The 15,086-nt window shown below is 43.1% G+C and overlaps 1 protein-coding gene across 6 annotated transcripts in view; it reads right to left on the bottom strand.

Annotated features, from left to right (window-relative positions):
* The window catches only part of RALB (RAS like proto-oncogene B), a 95,057-nt gene extending 83,279 nt beyond the window's left edge, over positions 1-11,778 (bottom strand). For 2 of the 6 annotated variants that reach the window (XM_056793748.1, XM_056793749.1), the window contains exon 1: positions 11,619-11,722. The gene's annotated coding sequence lies outside the window, so the exon portion shown is untranslated. Of the gene's footprint in view, positions 1-11,618 lie in introns of all 6 variants that reach the window. The other 4 variants (XM_007494048.3, XM_007494046.3, XM_007494047.3 and 1 more) reach the window with 4 other exon arrangements.
* Between the last annotated feature and the right edge of the window lie 3,308 nt (positions 11,779-15,086).

Genomic DNA, 15,086 nt, shown 5'->3' on the forward strand with positions numbered 1-15,086 from the left:
TATAGATAATTATCATCCCCATTTTACAGAGGATGAATCTAAGTTTCAGACATGCAACCAATCAGCCACCAAAATGATACAGTTTTTCAGAGAGATAAGATTACAAAGTCCTTTTTTCCCAGATAGATCCTACACAATGTGGGTCTCTCACGGTGCAAAACTTTCTTTGGGAGTTAGTTTAATCAGTTATTTTGTAACGGAGTAGGAACAAGTTTTGGATTCTTCCCTTAAAGTCAGCTTTGAAAGATGGCAGGGGAGAGGACATGAGGTCCTTGGGTGACTGACAAGAGTAAAGAAGAATAAGAGACCATGGCAAGAAGAGAAAGCCAAGGGCACCAAAGATCCACCTCTCTTATTCCACAGGCCCTTGAGCTGGCCTGTTCTGAGATCTCAGTTAACAGAATGTATGGCTTTTGGTGGAAAAGTGAAAAAGGCAAATCCCCCCAAAATGAGCTTGTGTTAAGATTTGAAGGAAAAGATTGCCTTTGAAAGACTTAGAACTCTGATCAATGCAATGAACCATTGTAATTTCAGAATCCCCATGATGAAGAGGGTTAGCCATCCCCTGACAGGAAGGTAATTCAGAATGAGATAAACATTTTTGGAGACGGCTAATGTGAAACTCGGTTCTGCTTGACTGTGTATATATTATGAAGGTTTGGGCCTTTTAATATTTTGCTCAGTTGGAGATACAGAGGGAAGATAAAGAGGGAAGAGAATCTTTGTTCATTGAAAAAAATATTATTATTTAAAAAGAGATGGGGGTTGGAGCAGCTAGATACCACAGTGGATAGAGTTCCAGGTCCAGAGTCGAGAGGACCTGGGTTTAAATGTGACCTCAGACACTTTATAGCTGGGTGACCCTCATCAAGTCATTTAACCCCAATTACTTAGCCCTTGCCACTCTTTTGTCTTAGAATTGATACTAAGGTAAAGATGTAAAAACATGAATAAATAAGCAAAGAAATGGGGCTTCTAGAAACCATTTCAGACACAGTATGACTCAGTAAGTCCTTCTACACTTGCTCCCTCTTCATATAGAAGCCTGAAAACATGTTGACTTTCAGAATTGTAATACAGGATTCCTAGAAAGGCACTTACTAATCAAACTTGATTCAACAAGACATTTTCTAAGGACCGGCTATTTGAGGGGCCCTGGAACAAGCACTGGGGGCTACAGAGCCAAAACAGAAAACAGTCTTTACCCAGCAACAACAAAAAAGATTCATCTCATTCAACTAACTGTAAGGGCCTTGAGAGCATATCTTGGCCATTATCTATCTTTGTCTTTACAACACTGAGCCATCTGAGGCCAAATTTGAACCGAGGTCCTCCCATCTCCAGTCCTGGCACTCTCTCTCTGTCTCCCTCCCTCCCTCCCTCTCTCTCTCTCTCTCTCTCTGTCTCTCTCTCTCTCTCTCTCTCTCTGTCTCTGTCTCTCTCTCTCTCTCTCTGTCTCTGTCTCTCTCTCTCTCTCTCTCCACTGAGCATCTCTTTTTGAAGAATTTTTGTTGTGTAAAGAAACAAAAATACATTTCTTTTTTATCCTTCCTAATCCACAAATTTCAACCCAGTCCAGTCCTCTATTACAGACCCATCCTTGTGAACTAGAGGTTGGCTATGACAGTATTATAATAAATCACTAACATTTAAATAGCTTTTTAAGACTTGCAAAGTCCTTTACAAATGTTATCTCATTTAATCTACAATTTAATTTAATTTACAGATAAGGAAACTGGGGTAAACAGAAGTTAGGTGATGTCTATCACAACTTACTACCTTTCCTCCTCTCCTAACCCACCAGCACCCACCCCATGCTCCCCTAGAACCTAGAAGCTGCCAAAGGGACAAGAGAAAGGAAGATGGGATTCAGAACAGGAAAAGCCTCAACTTCTGCAAAGGAAGTATAAGGACAATAGTCAATAAACAATCCCTGAGCCCCTACTATGTGCCAGGCATTGGGTGTAAGTTCCACATGGGACAAGATTTAGTCTAAGCCATCCTCTGACCTGTCCGTCCTCACCACAGCTCATAAAATTCATGAATTAACAAACACAATGGTTTTCTCTAAACTAACAGTGATCTATGAGAAAATAATTGTATTTAGAGCAGGAAGGGACCTGCAAAGTCATCTCAGCACCAAATTCTGATATGAAGACTTCTCTCCCTCCTGAATTCCTGAATCCTTTATAGATGCCTGTTCCATGAATGTAATGTAAAGGGCAGTGAGGCAGCACAGTGGATAGGGAGCCAATCCTGGAGTCAAGACTCATCTTCCTAAATTCGAATCTGGCCTCCAACATTTACTAGCTGGTTGACCCTGAGAGAGTCACTTAACTCTCTTGGCCTCAGTTTCCTCATCTGTAAAATGAACTGGAGAAGGAAATGGCAAACCACTCCAGGATCTCTGCCAAGGAAGCCCAAAATGGAGTCACAAAAAATCAACCCCAACTGAAAAAGGACTGAATCGATTCCATTAATGTGGCATTGAATATAGAATTATAGAAACATGATGCAAATTTGGGAAAGATCATCTAAGAGCAGCAAGGTTTCTCAATGGATAGCGAGCCAGGCTTAGGGCTGGGAGGTTCTCAGTTCAAATGTGACCTCAGACAATTCTTAGCTACGTGACTCTGAGAAAATCACTTAATCTCCATTGCCTAGTCTTTTTGCCTTGAAATTGTTACTTGAAATTGAAAGATAACAGTTTAAAAAAGATCATCTAGTACAACCTCAGCATTTTACAGATAAACTAAAAAAAGAAACTAAAAAAACCATAAGAGTGACATGCCCAGCATCACATGGACACTAAGTAATAAAGCCAGGCTGCAAAGATAAGATATCCTGACTCCAAATCCCTGGATCTTTCAGCAAAGCCAGATTCTACCCTTTGTTTCTTGGATGGAAGAGTTTATGTGGTGCCTATGGACCTAAGTCAGGGGAGAAAACAAGGCAAGAATGGCCTTATGCATGGGCAGAAGGAAATTCCATCAACCAATTTTCACTGGCTGGTCCTCCTTACGTTCCCTGGAGTATTCTCCCCCTCTCCTCCTGGTTTCCTTCAAGTCTCAGCTAAAATCCCACCTTCTGCCAATCCCCCTTTATGCTAGTGCCCTCTCTCTGCTAATTACCCTCAATTTATCCTGCATACATTTTCTTCCTCCACCGTTGTTTGCATGGCGTCTTCCCAGTTAGATTGTGAGCTCCTTGAGGGCAGGGGGCTGTCTTTGTGTTCTTCCTTTTCTTAGCACTGTACCTGGAACTTAGTAAGCATTTAAAGGATGTTCACTAATTGACAGACCAAGATATGTTATTTGATGTGAAGAACACAGAAATGCCTCCCTCGGTGGCGGACACCATGCTCTCCTCTCCTACTGGCCCCACATTCCCAACGTTAGAGTCATTTCCTCAAGGTTGGATGATAAAAAACAATAATCTCATGATTTAGGTTTTGCAGATCATTTTCATAGATATTATCCAATATGAATCTCACAACAGTTCCAAGTATTACTTCTTCCACCGATAACCAAAGAGAAGCAGAAGGTAAGTCATTTGTTATTATTTTTAATACTTACTTTCCAACTTAGAATCAATACTAAGTATTGGTTCCAAGGCAGAAGAGCAGTTAGGACTTGGGCAATTGGGGTTATGTGATTTGCCCAGGGTCATACAGCTAAGAAGTGGCTGAGGCCATATTTGAACCCAGTTCCTTCCATCACCAGGCCTGGTTCTCTGTCCACCGAGCCACTTAGTTGCCCCATGGTAAGTCATTTATCCAAAGTCACACAGCTAATACTTGGCACTGCCAGAACTCAAAATCAGGTGCATCATTCCAAATCTAATATTCATTCTTCTAGAGCATCACTGTTGCCAAAATATTACTATGAAAATCAAAATCAATCAATAGATAAGCATTTATTAAATGTTTACTATGAGCCAGACACTGTGCCAAAGACTGGGGATGAAAGTACAGACCTGGGAATAACCTTTTAGCCCTCTCCAGGCAGGAGAAGATGGGCCAGCTAGGTGGGGAAATGGAGAGAGGGCCATGCCTGGAGTCAAGAGGATTTAGGTTCAAATCCAGGCTCAGAAACTTACTGTGTGATGTTGGGCAAGTCATTTAACTCTACTTGCCTCCGTTTTCTTCTGTAAAATGAGCTGGAGAAGGAAATGCAAAACCATCCCACTATCTTTGCCCAAAAAAACCCAAAGGGAGACACAAAGAGTTGGACACATCTAACTGATTAAAGGACAAGAGAGGAGAGAGAGGAGACGATAGCTGTCACCTTGCAAGGCACAAAGACCTCAACCCTGAGGGGCTGAACTATAAGACACAGTAGTTTCCATGGAGGGAGCAATGGCAAAGTCTGGATGGATTGTAGGAGGATGCCTGGGAGGGAAAGCATTTCCAGAACCCAGGCAAGCGAGCACTTTATATTAAAGAGAGAAGGTACGTATGTTCATTAAGGATGAACTATGGCTCTCTGGAGCCCCTACAACACAGTAAGATGAAGACGCACATTGCCGTTGGTTTTCACTCCAGCATTCCACATTGTCAAGCCTGAACATTCTTTGATTCTGAACTGTCCTGGCCTCTCCTTGTCCGGTTTGTAAAAGCTCAGAGGTCAAAGTGAGGCACGCTCACAACTCCCTGTGGCCTTCATCCTCTTTTCCTGTGCTCTCCAAAACTCTAGGGGTTTCCTTCCCTTTTCTCTGTCACCTCATTCTTGGGACCTTTCAAAATCTGGATTTGGGTAGGGATCAGAATGAAATATTCACTGATAGGTATTTCCTCTCATTTCTCCAATCTCCATTTCCTGTAACCCTGGCATACCATGTGGACTCCAGACTCCCTGATGAGGACCAGGGAGGTGGAATTAGAGAGGGCTGGCTGAAAACAAAAAAATTGAGTGTCAGGAACTCAGTGAAATAAAGAGAAAAGGATTGATCCAGAGTTCACTGAAGACACTTCCTGGGAATAGACAGGAAACAAGGAGGTCACTCTCTCCTGTCAGGATTCAGTCTTGCCCATACATCTGTCCAAAAGGAACAAATGGGCCCAGAACTGTTAACAGAAAGGTCAGAGGGTTTTGTTGTTGTTGTTTTTTAGGGAAGCTGTCTTTCATAGAACCATGGAAGTGGGACCATGTCGCCAATGGGTTTTATGGAAATATGGAGAAAGGAAATGGGACCAGTCATGCTGAATCAGAGAAAATCTCTCTCCTTTCTCTCCCCATTGCCCATACTCCCACACATTTCACTTATTTCCATCCTAGGACCAAAGGTATACACTCCCCGACTCTTCTGGGGTCCATAAGGCTGTCACCCTCACGCCATCACAGCAGCTAGCATGATAGCTGGTCAGTGTGGCCAGGCTGGGTTCCCCTGGGCCCTCCTATACTCTCACACGCAGGAGACTGAGTTCATCATTCTCATTTTCTACTTCATTTGGTAGGATGTCCAACCTGATAACCTTTAATATTCCCTTCAACAATGGACCTGTGGAAGGCTCCATATCCACTGAAATCTCCAGGATATAGCAGCCTGTTTGAGGTGGGCAGAGAGAGAGGGAGCAAAGACAGATTGAGGCAAGGAGTGGGATATTGTAGCAGAAGATAATATGCTTCTTTTTTAGGGATATGCTGATAAATGTTTAACAACCAGCTCTTCAGGGGCAAAAATATTGACACACATTTTCTCTATTACTATTTCTTAAATCCAGACAATCCACAAAACCCTAAATCAAGAACCAGTTTGTAGGCTTGTCCAATTTCCAAAGTATAAATAGTCACCCTGAAAATCTAATGATCTGCTATGTGGAGCCCATTAGAGCTGGCTGCCTCCTACTTCTGGACTCATCTCATGTGGCCTTGCTCGTCTCATATTGGCCAGAACACATCTTTAGACAGAGGAGCTGATCATTTAGCAGCTGGCAGTTAGGGAGGCACATAACAGCAATCTCTCTCTGTGCAGATTAGACCGATGCAGCTAGTCTATGACTCCAGAAATTGGCCCTTACCTCCTTTGGTGAAGTAGGGATTCTTTGCCTTTATTGTCTCCGTTTCTCTGCTTCTCTTTCCCCTTCTATGAGGTCCTCAAGGGACCCCTTGTGCTTTCCCTCCCCTGGACCTGCTCTGGGGAAAGGATTCCATAATGGCCACTCACAATTGAGTATGAATATAAAGGACAGTGTCTCGATTTGGGAATATTATTTGAAGTACATTATCTCTGATAATATAGTGAAAATCTTTGTTCCCTTGTAAAAATCATTTCAGATATCAGATGGGGAAAGGGTTTGGAGAGAGGAGAAGGGACAGCAGAAGGCTCTTTCTCAGAGAAATCCCAGCCCACCTATCCTTTCCCCCAAGCTGACATTTAAATATCCCTTTAAAATTTGACAACCAGGGGCAGCTGGGTGGCTCGGTGGCTAGAGAGCCAGGCCTACAGATGAGTGGTCCTAGATTCAAATCTGGCCTCAGACATCTCCTAGCTGTGTGACCATGGGCAAGTTGCCTAGTCCCTACCACTCTTCTGCCTTAGAATCAAATATTGATTCTAAGATAGAAGGTAAGGGTTTAAAAAATTGTTTTAATAAAATTTGATGACTGCTTTATATTTGTCTTCTAATTTGAACCTCCTAACAACTCTGTGAGTTAGAAACCTGGTTATTCTGACCCTCACTTTACAGATGAGGAATCCAGAGCTCAGAGAGATCAAGTTATTTGCCCTTGATCGCGTAACTTATTGGCAGGATTAGAAATAGATTCCCAATTATTTTTCTCTCTCCACATCCAGCATTCTTATGTCCTTCTCAAAGGCCATAAGTCTCCATCAATTATGTTAGTATGTTAGAGAACTAAATTATGTTAAAGAACTAAATCATCACATTCATGGAAAAAATCAAATACACACATGCATGCACCCAGGAATGGACCTCTGAGGAGGCAAATTAGATCACAGTCTATCTGTGTGGCAGAAGCATCATACTGAGCTATCCTTCCTCATCAGCCTACCATAACGTTTTCCTCCCCACTTACCTGACCTCCTTCCTCCCATCCCAAAGCCAGAGGGAACCAGTGACTAACATACTCACCTATGGCCAGGGAGGTAGGGAAGTCCTTCAAGGGCTCTTAGTAGCATATTTTCTGGCTTAGGGCAGCCCTTGTAAGCACTTCATAAATACTTTACATTCATTCATTCATTCATTTTACCATTAGCTAATCACTTTCTTGAAAGGCTGGGGAAGCAGAGCCTTGAGGGAATGAGATAGGAGAGTGACTTACCAGTGTGAGGTCAACCCAACAGCCACCATTTGTAATCCTACCTCTGCTATTTGCTATCCCTGGAAGGGACTCTAAGCAACTCACTTTTTCTGCTCCTCCCCTTCTTTATCTACAGAATGAAGGAGGGATGCCTATCAGAGGCAGAATGGCTAAACCAACTAGGTATAAGGTTGCGATGGAATACTACCGCCATAAGAAGTGATGAGGAGGCTGATTTTTAAAAAACTTGGAGGGGCAGCTGGGTAGCTCAGGGGATTAAGAGCCAGGCCTAGAGACAGGAGGTCCTGTCTCAGACACTTCCTAGCTATGTGACCCTGGGCAAGTCACTTAACCCCCATTGCCTAGCTCTTACCCCTCTTCTGCCTTAGAACCAGTACACAGTATTGATTCTGAGATGGAAGGTAAGGGTCTAAAAAAACGAACAAACTTGGAGAGAACTATATAAGGTAATGAATAGTAAAATGTGTAGAACCAGGAAAATATTATATACACAACTATAGAATTCATACTAGAAGAATAAACAGTGAATGCTATCTCCAGAAAGTGAACTGAAAGGTGAAACATGAAAGGCTTCATTTATATGTACATGTTGGTCTCCGGACCGATACCTTCTGCAATGCAGGGAGAATGGGGAGGGCTGAGGACTTGAGGATGGGATTTATTACATAGATATAAAGAAAAGTAAGCTAAATATATAAGAGATTTGTGATTTTATTCATGTACAGTCTTCTTTTTTCTTTGTATATGGAAATGCTTGTTTTATTTGGTTTAGTAAAATCTGGAATTAAAAAAAATACCAAAAATGAACAGGTTGGTAGGGAAGGGTTGAGAAAAACCAGTTCCTCATAGGGTAGTAGTGGGGACTGATGGGATACACTGCATGTATAGTTGATGTGGTTGTTGGTTTAGTTTCCACTTTTCATCCTCTTCCTTTTTTTAGTCTGTGACAGAGGATGGCTCACTGCTCTTAATAGGGATGGAGAGGTGACAGATTCAGAAATGAAGGTGACAGGAAAATAAAACCTAACAGCAAAAATCTTAAGGCTGATTCTAAACAGGAGGGGCTGGATGCAAGAAACACTAAGGACCTTTCCATCTCTAAATCCCTATTCCAACAAGCCTCTCTTTCAACGAGTTAGTTTGTTCTTGACACTACTTGGGGTCAGTCACCTGATCAGTAAAGATGTATCAAGCACCTACTATGTGCCAGGCACTACGCTAAACGATGGAGATACAAAGAGACAAAAGATAGTCCCTGCTCAAGAGGAGCTCACACTCTAATGATGGAGACAACTGGACAAAGGAGCCATGTACCAGATTAACTGGAGATAATCAATAGAAGGAGAGTCTTATAGTTAATGAGACAATACTGATTTTAATGTCAAGAAGAGGAAAAAATGTTTTACATGATTACACATGAAAAATCTACTGCAGATTGCTTATCGTCTCAGGGAAGGGGAACTCAGGAACTCAACATTTTAAAACAAACAAGTGTTAAAACTTGTTTTATGTGTAATTGGGGGGGGGGCATTATAATTTTTTAAAAAGGAATAGATCCTTTGTGACACAGGTTGGTCTGTACCTAGTGTTAGTTCCCAAGAAGAGCCTCTTATCTGAAGATGGAAAAACTCTTAACTTCAAATCTATCATAGAAGGAAAGTCACTGCTAAAGGTGCCAAAAAGACTCCATGGGACTAACTGCTAGATTACTACCTGACATGGCAGTTATTAGTTAGGGCAGTCAGTATCTGAAAACTGTCGAAAGCTCCGATTTTTGTTAGTTGGCATAGAGCATAGATTCAAAGCTGGAAGGGACTTAGAGATGATACTCTAAGGAGCAGAGAGAGAAGAGAATGATGTCCCTGACTTACCTAGGGTCACACGGACTGTTATGTATCAGAGTGGGACTTGAACACAGGTTTTACTGATAGAAGCCAATTGTATTTCTACTATACCATGTTGACTCTCAATTACATGGACCTGAATACATAGGATAGAGGTAAGGGTGGGACTTGTGATTTGTTTTATTTGGTACATATATGACCTCTTCTTAAGTGCTCCATTGATGAGTCTGGGGTTATTAAAGGTTAGGAAAATAGAGTACAAATTCAGTAGATGTGACCAAACTGTAAGGATATACAATAGGGGGTCCAACTGTGTGTCTTTCACCTGAGGGGCAATCTTGCTAAGTATTCCAGAGGGATTTTCTAGCCACAGAAACCAAGAAAGAATCAGCTATTGGGTGGTAGCTAGGTGGCTCAGTGGATTGAGTGCTAGGCCTAAAAACAGGAGGTTCTGGGTTCAAATTTAGTGTCGGGTACTTGTATGACCCTGGCCAAGTCACTTAATCCTCATTGCTTAGTCCTTACTGCTCTTCTGCTTGGGAAACAAAACACAGTAATGAATCTAAGGCAGAAGATAAGAGTCAAGGGGGGGAAAAGATGAAGAAGAAGAACCATCTACTGAGGGTACATTGAGTTTGCTGTCTATATTAGTAAAAAACATAGATCTGGAGTCATAAGACCTGAGTTCAAATTTCTATCCTACCACTTACTACCTCAGTGACTTTAGACAAATCATTTAACCCTTCTGGGTCTATTTCCTCACCTGGAAAATGAGAAGGTTCAACAATTCTCTCAACGAGTTAGTTTGTTCTTGACACTGCCTGGGGTCAGAGGATATAAAGTCCCACCTAAATCCCATGATTGTCTAAATTGGTGAATGAAATCAGGGGTCTTTGAAGCACTGATTTCTGAAACATCTGCATCCTAGGTGTGCCCGAGATGTTCTCAAATATACCCTCTGGGCCCTAAAAACACTGAAGAACTGAGTGGTCTAGAGTAGGGGCTAGTGACAAAGTGATGGGGTTGGGGAGGAGATTGGCTATCCTGGGTGGTTCTAGGGTAGAGAGGAGAATGAGGAGATTGTTTGTGGGGGAGTCAGGGAAGAGAGGCCAAGCACAATGAAATTCTTCAAGGGTGGAAACTGGAGGAATCCAAAAGAGGAGGGGACAAGGAAGGCTGATAAGGGATTAAAACCAGCTTCATCTATTTCACAGCTGTGTCTTTGCCCACCTAAGCATCTGGAATTTAGTTGTCCAGAAAGCAGCACCAGCTGATAAAGGCAGAGAGAAAAGGAGTCTAGGAGCTTGAAAACAAACATTATCAATTCCACCCAAGGCCAGATAAGCATTTCCACCATCATATCACCCAGTCCAAGCCAAGACTGGACCCTGCCTCATGAGCAGTGATTCTGAGAGCAAAAAAACCAAAGCCTCACTCTTCTTCCCCCCTCTCCATCTGAACCCTTCTTTTACTTCTCAGACCATAGAATGTTCAAATTAGAAAGGGCCTTAGAGATTATCTAGTCAAACCCCTTCATTTTACAAATAAAGGTAAAATGAGGCTGGGAGAGGGAAATTGGCCCAAGGGAACATATGGAGGCAGAGTGTGGGCCAGAACTAGTGTGGATTCTTCAGATTATGTGGCCTCCAGAGCCTCAGGGGACTTCAAGTGGGCCCTCAGGCTCTATGAAGGTACTCCCAAAGGAAGGAGGGGGAGGGGTGGGGGGAGGGACACAGACAGAGAGACAGAGAGACAGAGAGACAGAGACAGAGACAGAGACAGAGTCAGAGACAGAGACAGAGGCAATCATCCCAAGATGCCTCTATTATTACCATTACCTTCTCTGAATTCCCAAACTGAAAAGTAAACGGTACCAATATGTCACTGCTAATTTGTCCATTCATGAAACACATGCCATCCCAGCAGTATTCCTTTTACTACAACTAGGGCAGTTTCTGCACTTAATTCTTCCCTTCCCACTCCTACTCACCTAACAGGGAAAGGGGACCCTAATAAAGAAGTATGGCATAGCAGATAGAAGTCTGAAGACCTGGGTTTGAATTCCACTGCCTTGGACAGGTAAGTTTACCCCCTCTGGTCCTTCATTTTCTCAGCTTTAAAATGAGAGAGACAATTGATTTAGAACTGTAAGAGCCCAGAGGCTTATCAAGTCCGATTTCATCCATGGTCACATAGCCAATGTCAAAGGCAGGATTTGAACCCAGATCTCCCAGACTCCAACTTCAGCTCTTTCATCCACAATTAGGGCTAGAGACCCTCGAGGGTCGCTCCCAGCTGGAAATCTATGTTCCAAAAAAGACAGTCCTATGATTCCCCTTTGGAGCTGCCAGCCCCTCTCCTTTCCCGCCCAGGCTGGCCCGGACAAAGCCAGCTGCCATCACATCTGGCAGGGGCGGTCTTCGTCCCCCACCCCACCGTGGGCCACAGACCCAAGAAGCCGAAGCTGCCTCCTAAACGCTTTGCTACTTACAGTGCCCACCGGAGCCCAGACGCGCAGCGGCCGCTTCCTCAACCGCAGCAACAAGAGAAAGCCAGGGGACAGGGGCGGGGGCAGCCGCAGCCTTCCCAGGGCTGCTCTCTGGCAACTCCGCCCACGCTCTCTTCCTCCCTTCTCCCCACACCCCCCCTCCTCTTTGAGGAGAAAAGGGAAGGGCTCAGGATGTGAGATCACACCATTCTTTTCGGCCACAAGGAAACAGTCAGAGATAACGCGCTGTCCAAACCGCTGAGCCCAGAAAGTTTTATCTGCCGGCGGGGCCGCTCTCTTCCAGGACATTGTTCCTCCTGGCGCAAGTTTCAAAGGCCCCAGTTCCTGTTTGGCTCTCGGGTTGCTTTTCTCTTTTCCCTTTGGAAAAGGCAAGAAACTCAGATGCAACCAATACCTTTGTGGCAGGCAGTTAATGGACCAGTTCATAGAGGAAGCGTCTCTGTACCCAGCAGGGTTTGCAAGAGACCTGGCAGTCTCTGCCCTTGCGGAGCGGAAGAACTAATTCATTAGAAGCAATAAGAAAATAGTGTGAGACCCTACAAGCCAGAAAGAGGGCATAGGGTGGTGCTATCAGCGCAGAGGACACCCCAAAACAACAACAACAATTATACAGCGCTCTAAGATTCTCAGAACATTTTTCATAGTTTACACTTACCTAGTTTGAACTTAAGACCCCTCCCGTCCTCCGGGTAGGGCAGGTACCCAGAGATTATTGTCCTCATCTTACCGAGAAGAACAGTAAGATCTTCAGTGGCCCTGAGCCTTTTCCCATTCTCTCTCTACCTCCCTGGGAGATCTCCTCAGCTCCCAAGCGTCTAAGGACCCTCTGTGTGCATATTCTCACAGCTCTGACCTGTAATCTTGCATCCCCAATTGGCTATCGGACATTTCAAACCAGATGTCCAACCGGCATCTCCAACTCGGTCTGCCCCATCACAAAATATTTGACACCCTTCCCGCTCTTGAACTTATTTCTTTTGAGGGCAACCGCCATTGTTCCAGGCTTCCAGGTTTGTGACCTTGGCACGACGTCGGGCCACCTTCCCTCCAGCCCTCTCTGTTTTCCTCTAACACAGACAACACCTCAGTTCAGTGATTCGCCCCATTTTTGCCTGGTCTGCTGCAAAAAGTTAGTCTCTCCTCCCTCCCACCATCCTCCACACTGCTGTTCTAGAGACTTCCTTTTTTTCTTTCTTTTTCTTTTTTTTATTTAAAACCTTTGCTTTTCGACTTAGAATCAATACCATGTACTGGTTCCAAGGCAGAAGAGCAGTAAGGGCTAGGCAATGAGGAGTTAAGTGACTTGTCCAGGGTCACGTTGCTAAGAAGTATCTAAGCCAAATTTGAACCCAGGACCTTTCATCTCTACCAAGAGATTCTTGAGGCCCAGATCTGACCTTGTTCTTTCAGCATTCAAGAAACTCAAGAGGCTCTGAAATTTCCCTTTAGAATGTTGCCTCTGAAACAAAATGTAAACTCTTTTGGCTTTTAAGGTGCTTTTGTGAAGGGCAACAGTGTGGAGGATGGGTTGGAGTGAGGAGAAACTATATATATATATATATATATACATGTACATATATACATGTATTATTACATATATCACATGCTATATCACACATATAGTAAATGCATTCATTATATATCATATATGATCATATAAAGTAATGTGTTATATATTATGCTGTAATATATGGCCTATTATATAGGATATTAAATATAATATATACATCATATAATATATAGTATATATAAATAGTATATATGTATATATATAAATAGAAACGTTTCCTACACTCTTCAGTCCAGCTAAACTGGCCTTCTCTCTGTTCCTCACACACTAACTCCATCTCCCACATCTGGAGCATACATCACTCAGAATCCCTCACTTAAGCATTAACTTTTTTTTTTAACTTTTGCTTTCTGTTTTAGTAACAACTCTTAGACAGAAGGGCAAGGGCTAGACAAATGAGGTTAAGTGACTTGCCCTAAGACTAGAAAGTGTATGAGGCTAGATTTGAACCCAGGACCTCCAGGCTCTAAGGCTGGCCAGGGACTCTATCCACTGAGCCACCCAGCTGCCCCTTTAAGCATCAACTCCTCCCAGAAGCTTTTCCTCACCCTTCCAACGGCAAGAGCCCTCCCTTTTTATGCACCATGCAGTTAACACCATTCATTCATTTATTCATTTTGCTGTCAGCGCTGCAGGCATCAGAAAAGAACAATTATAGCACTTTTCATAGATTATCTCATTGAGCCTCACAACCCCCCAATAAGGGAGGTACCCAGGAATTATTACCTCTCTTTTACAGATAACATTGTTTAGGCCTCAGTTATTAATGACCTTTTACTTGTTCTGTGTTTGTTCAGTACATATTTATTCTATATATTCATGTTCATATGTTCAGTTCATATTTATTCTGTATATATTCATATCTACAGCAGGCTCACCCATTCTTCTTGGTGGGTTGGCAGCAGGTTGCACATGCCAGAAGGATTGGGCTCCTGTTGGCCAGGCCCTGTTACATGTATATGCCGTGTCTCTGGAGAGAAGGAATTATAGATGTGGAAAGAATCCAAACTCTTAGAAAGCAGGGTCTGAAAAGCAGCTAAAAAAGCTAGCCCAGTAGATAGAGAACCAGGTCTGGAGTCAGGAGGACCTAGGTTCAAGTCTGGCCTGAGACATTTCTTAACCCTGTGACCCTGGACAAATCACTTAACCCCATCTACCTAGCTCTTGTCACTCTTAAAATGGATACTGAGACAGAAGATTAGGGAAAGAAAAAGAGAGACAGAGAGAGGAGGAGACAGAGACAAAGAGAGAGAGAGAAAGAGAGGAAAAGAGAATGACATGTAGAGACAGAAAGAGAGAGAGAATGACAGAGAGTCAGAGAGACAGAAAGATGGACAGAAAAAGAGAATGTCAGAGAGAAAGAATGACAGAGAGAGAGAGAGAGAGAGAGAGAGAGAGAGAGAGAGAGAGAGAGAGAGAGAGAGAGAGAAGAAAAAAGGAAGGAAGAAAGGTGGGACTGCTTCTCTTTTTGGTCTTTAAAACCCCACAGTCTAGCACTAGGAAGACAATTAATGCTTTATTGTTTTGATTTGACTTCGAAAGATAAAGTGACTTGCATAACATCACCCAGCTTGTAAGTGTTCATCAGGATTTGAACCCGTCATTATGATGCCAAGTTCAACATTCTATCCATTTTGCCATGGTGCTTCTCATGAAGAAAGGGGAAAGAACACTGGATCCAGATTCAGATGAACTGGTTCCAATCTTGGCTCTGCTCCTTATTATAATTGGTGAGGTTCAACAAGTCATTGGCCCTTCCTGAACCTTAGTTTCCCTATCTGAAAAATGAGGGTATATACTTGGTCTCTAAAGCCCCTTTTAGTGCTAAATCCCAAGTCTTAAGTGAGCTGCAGTAGTCACACACACACACACACACACAC

Source organism: Monodelphis domestica, chromosome 4 (assembly GCF_027887165.1).
Source record: "Monodelphis domestica isolate mMonDom1 chromosome 4, mMonDom1.pri, whole genome shotgun sequence".
Lineage (NCBI taxonomy): Eukaryota > Metazoa > Chordata > Mammalia > Didelphimorphia > Didelphidae > Monodelphis > Monodelphis domestica.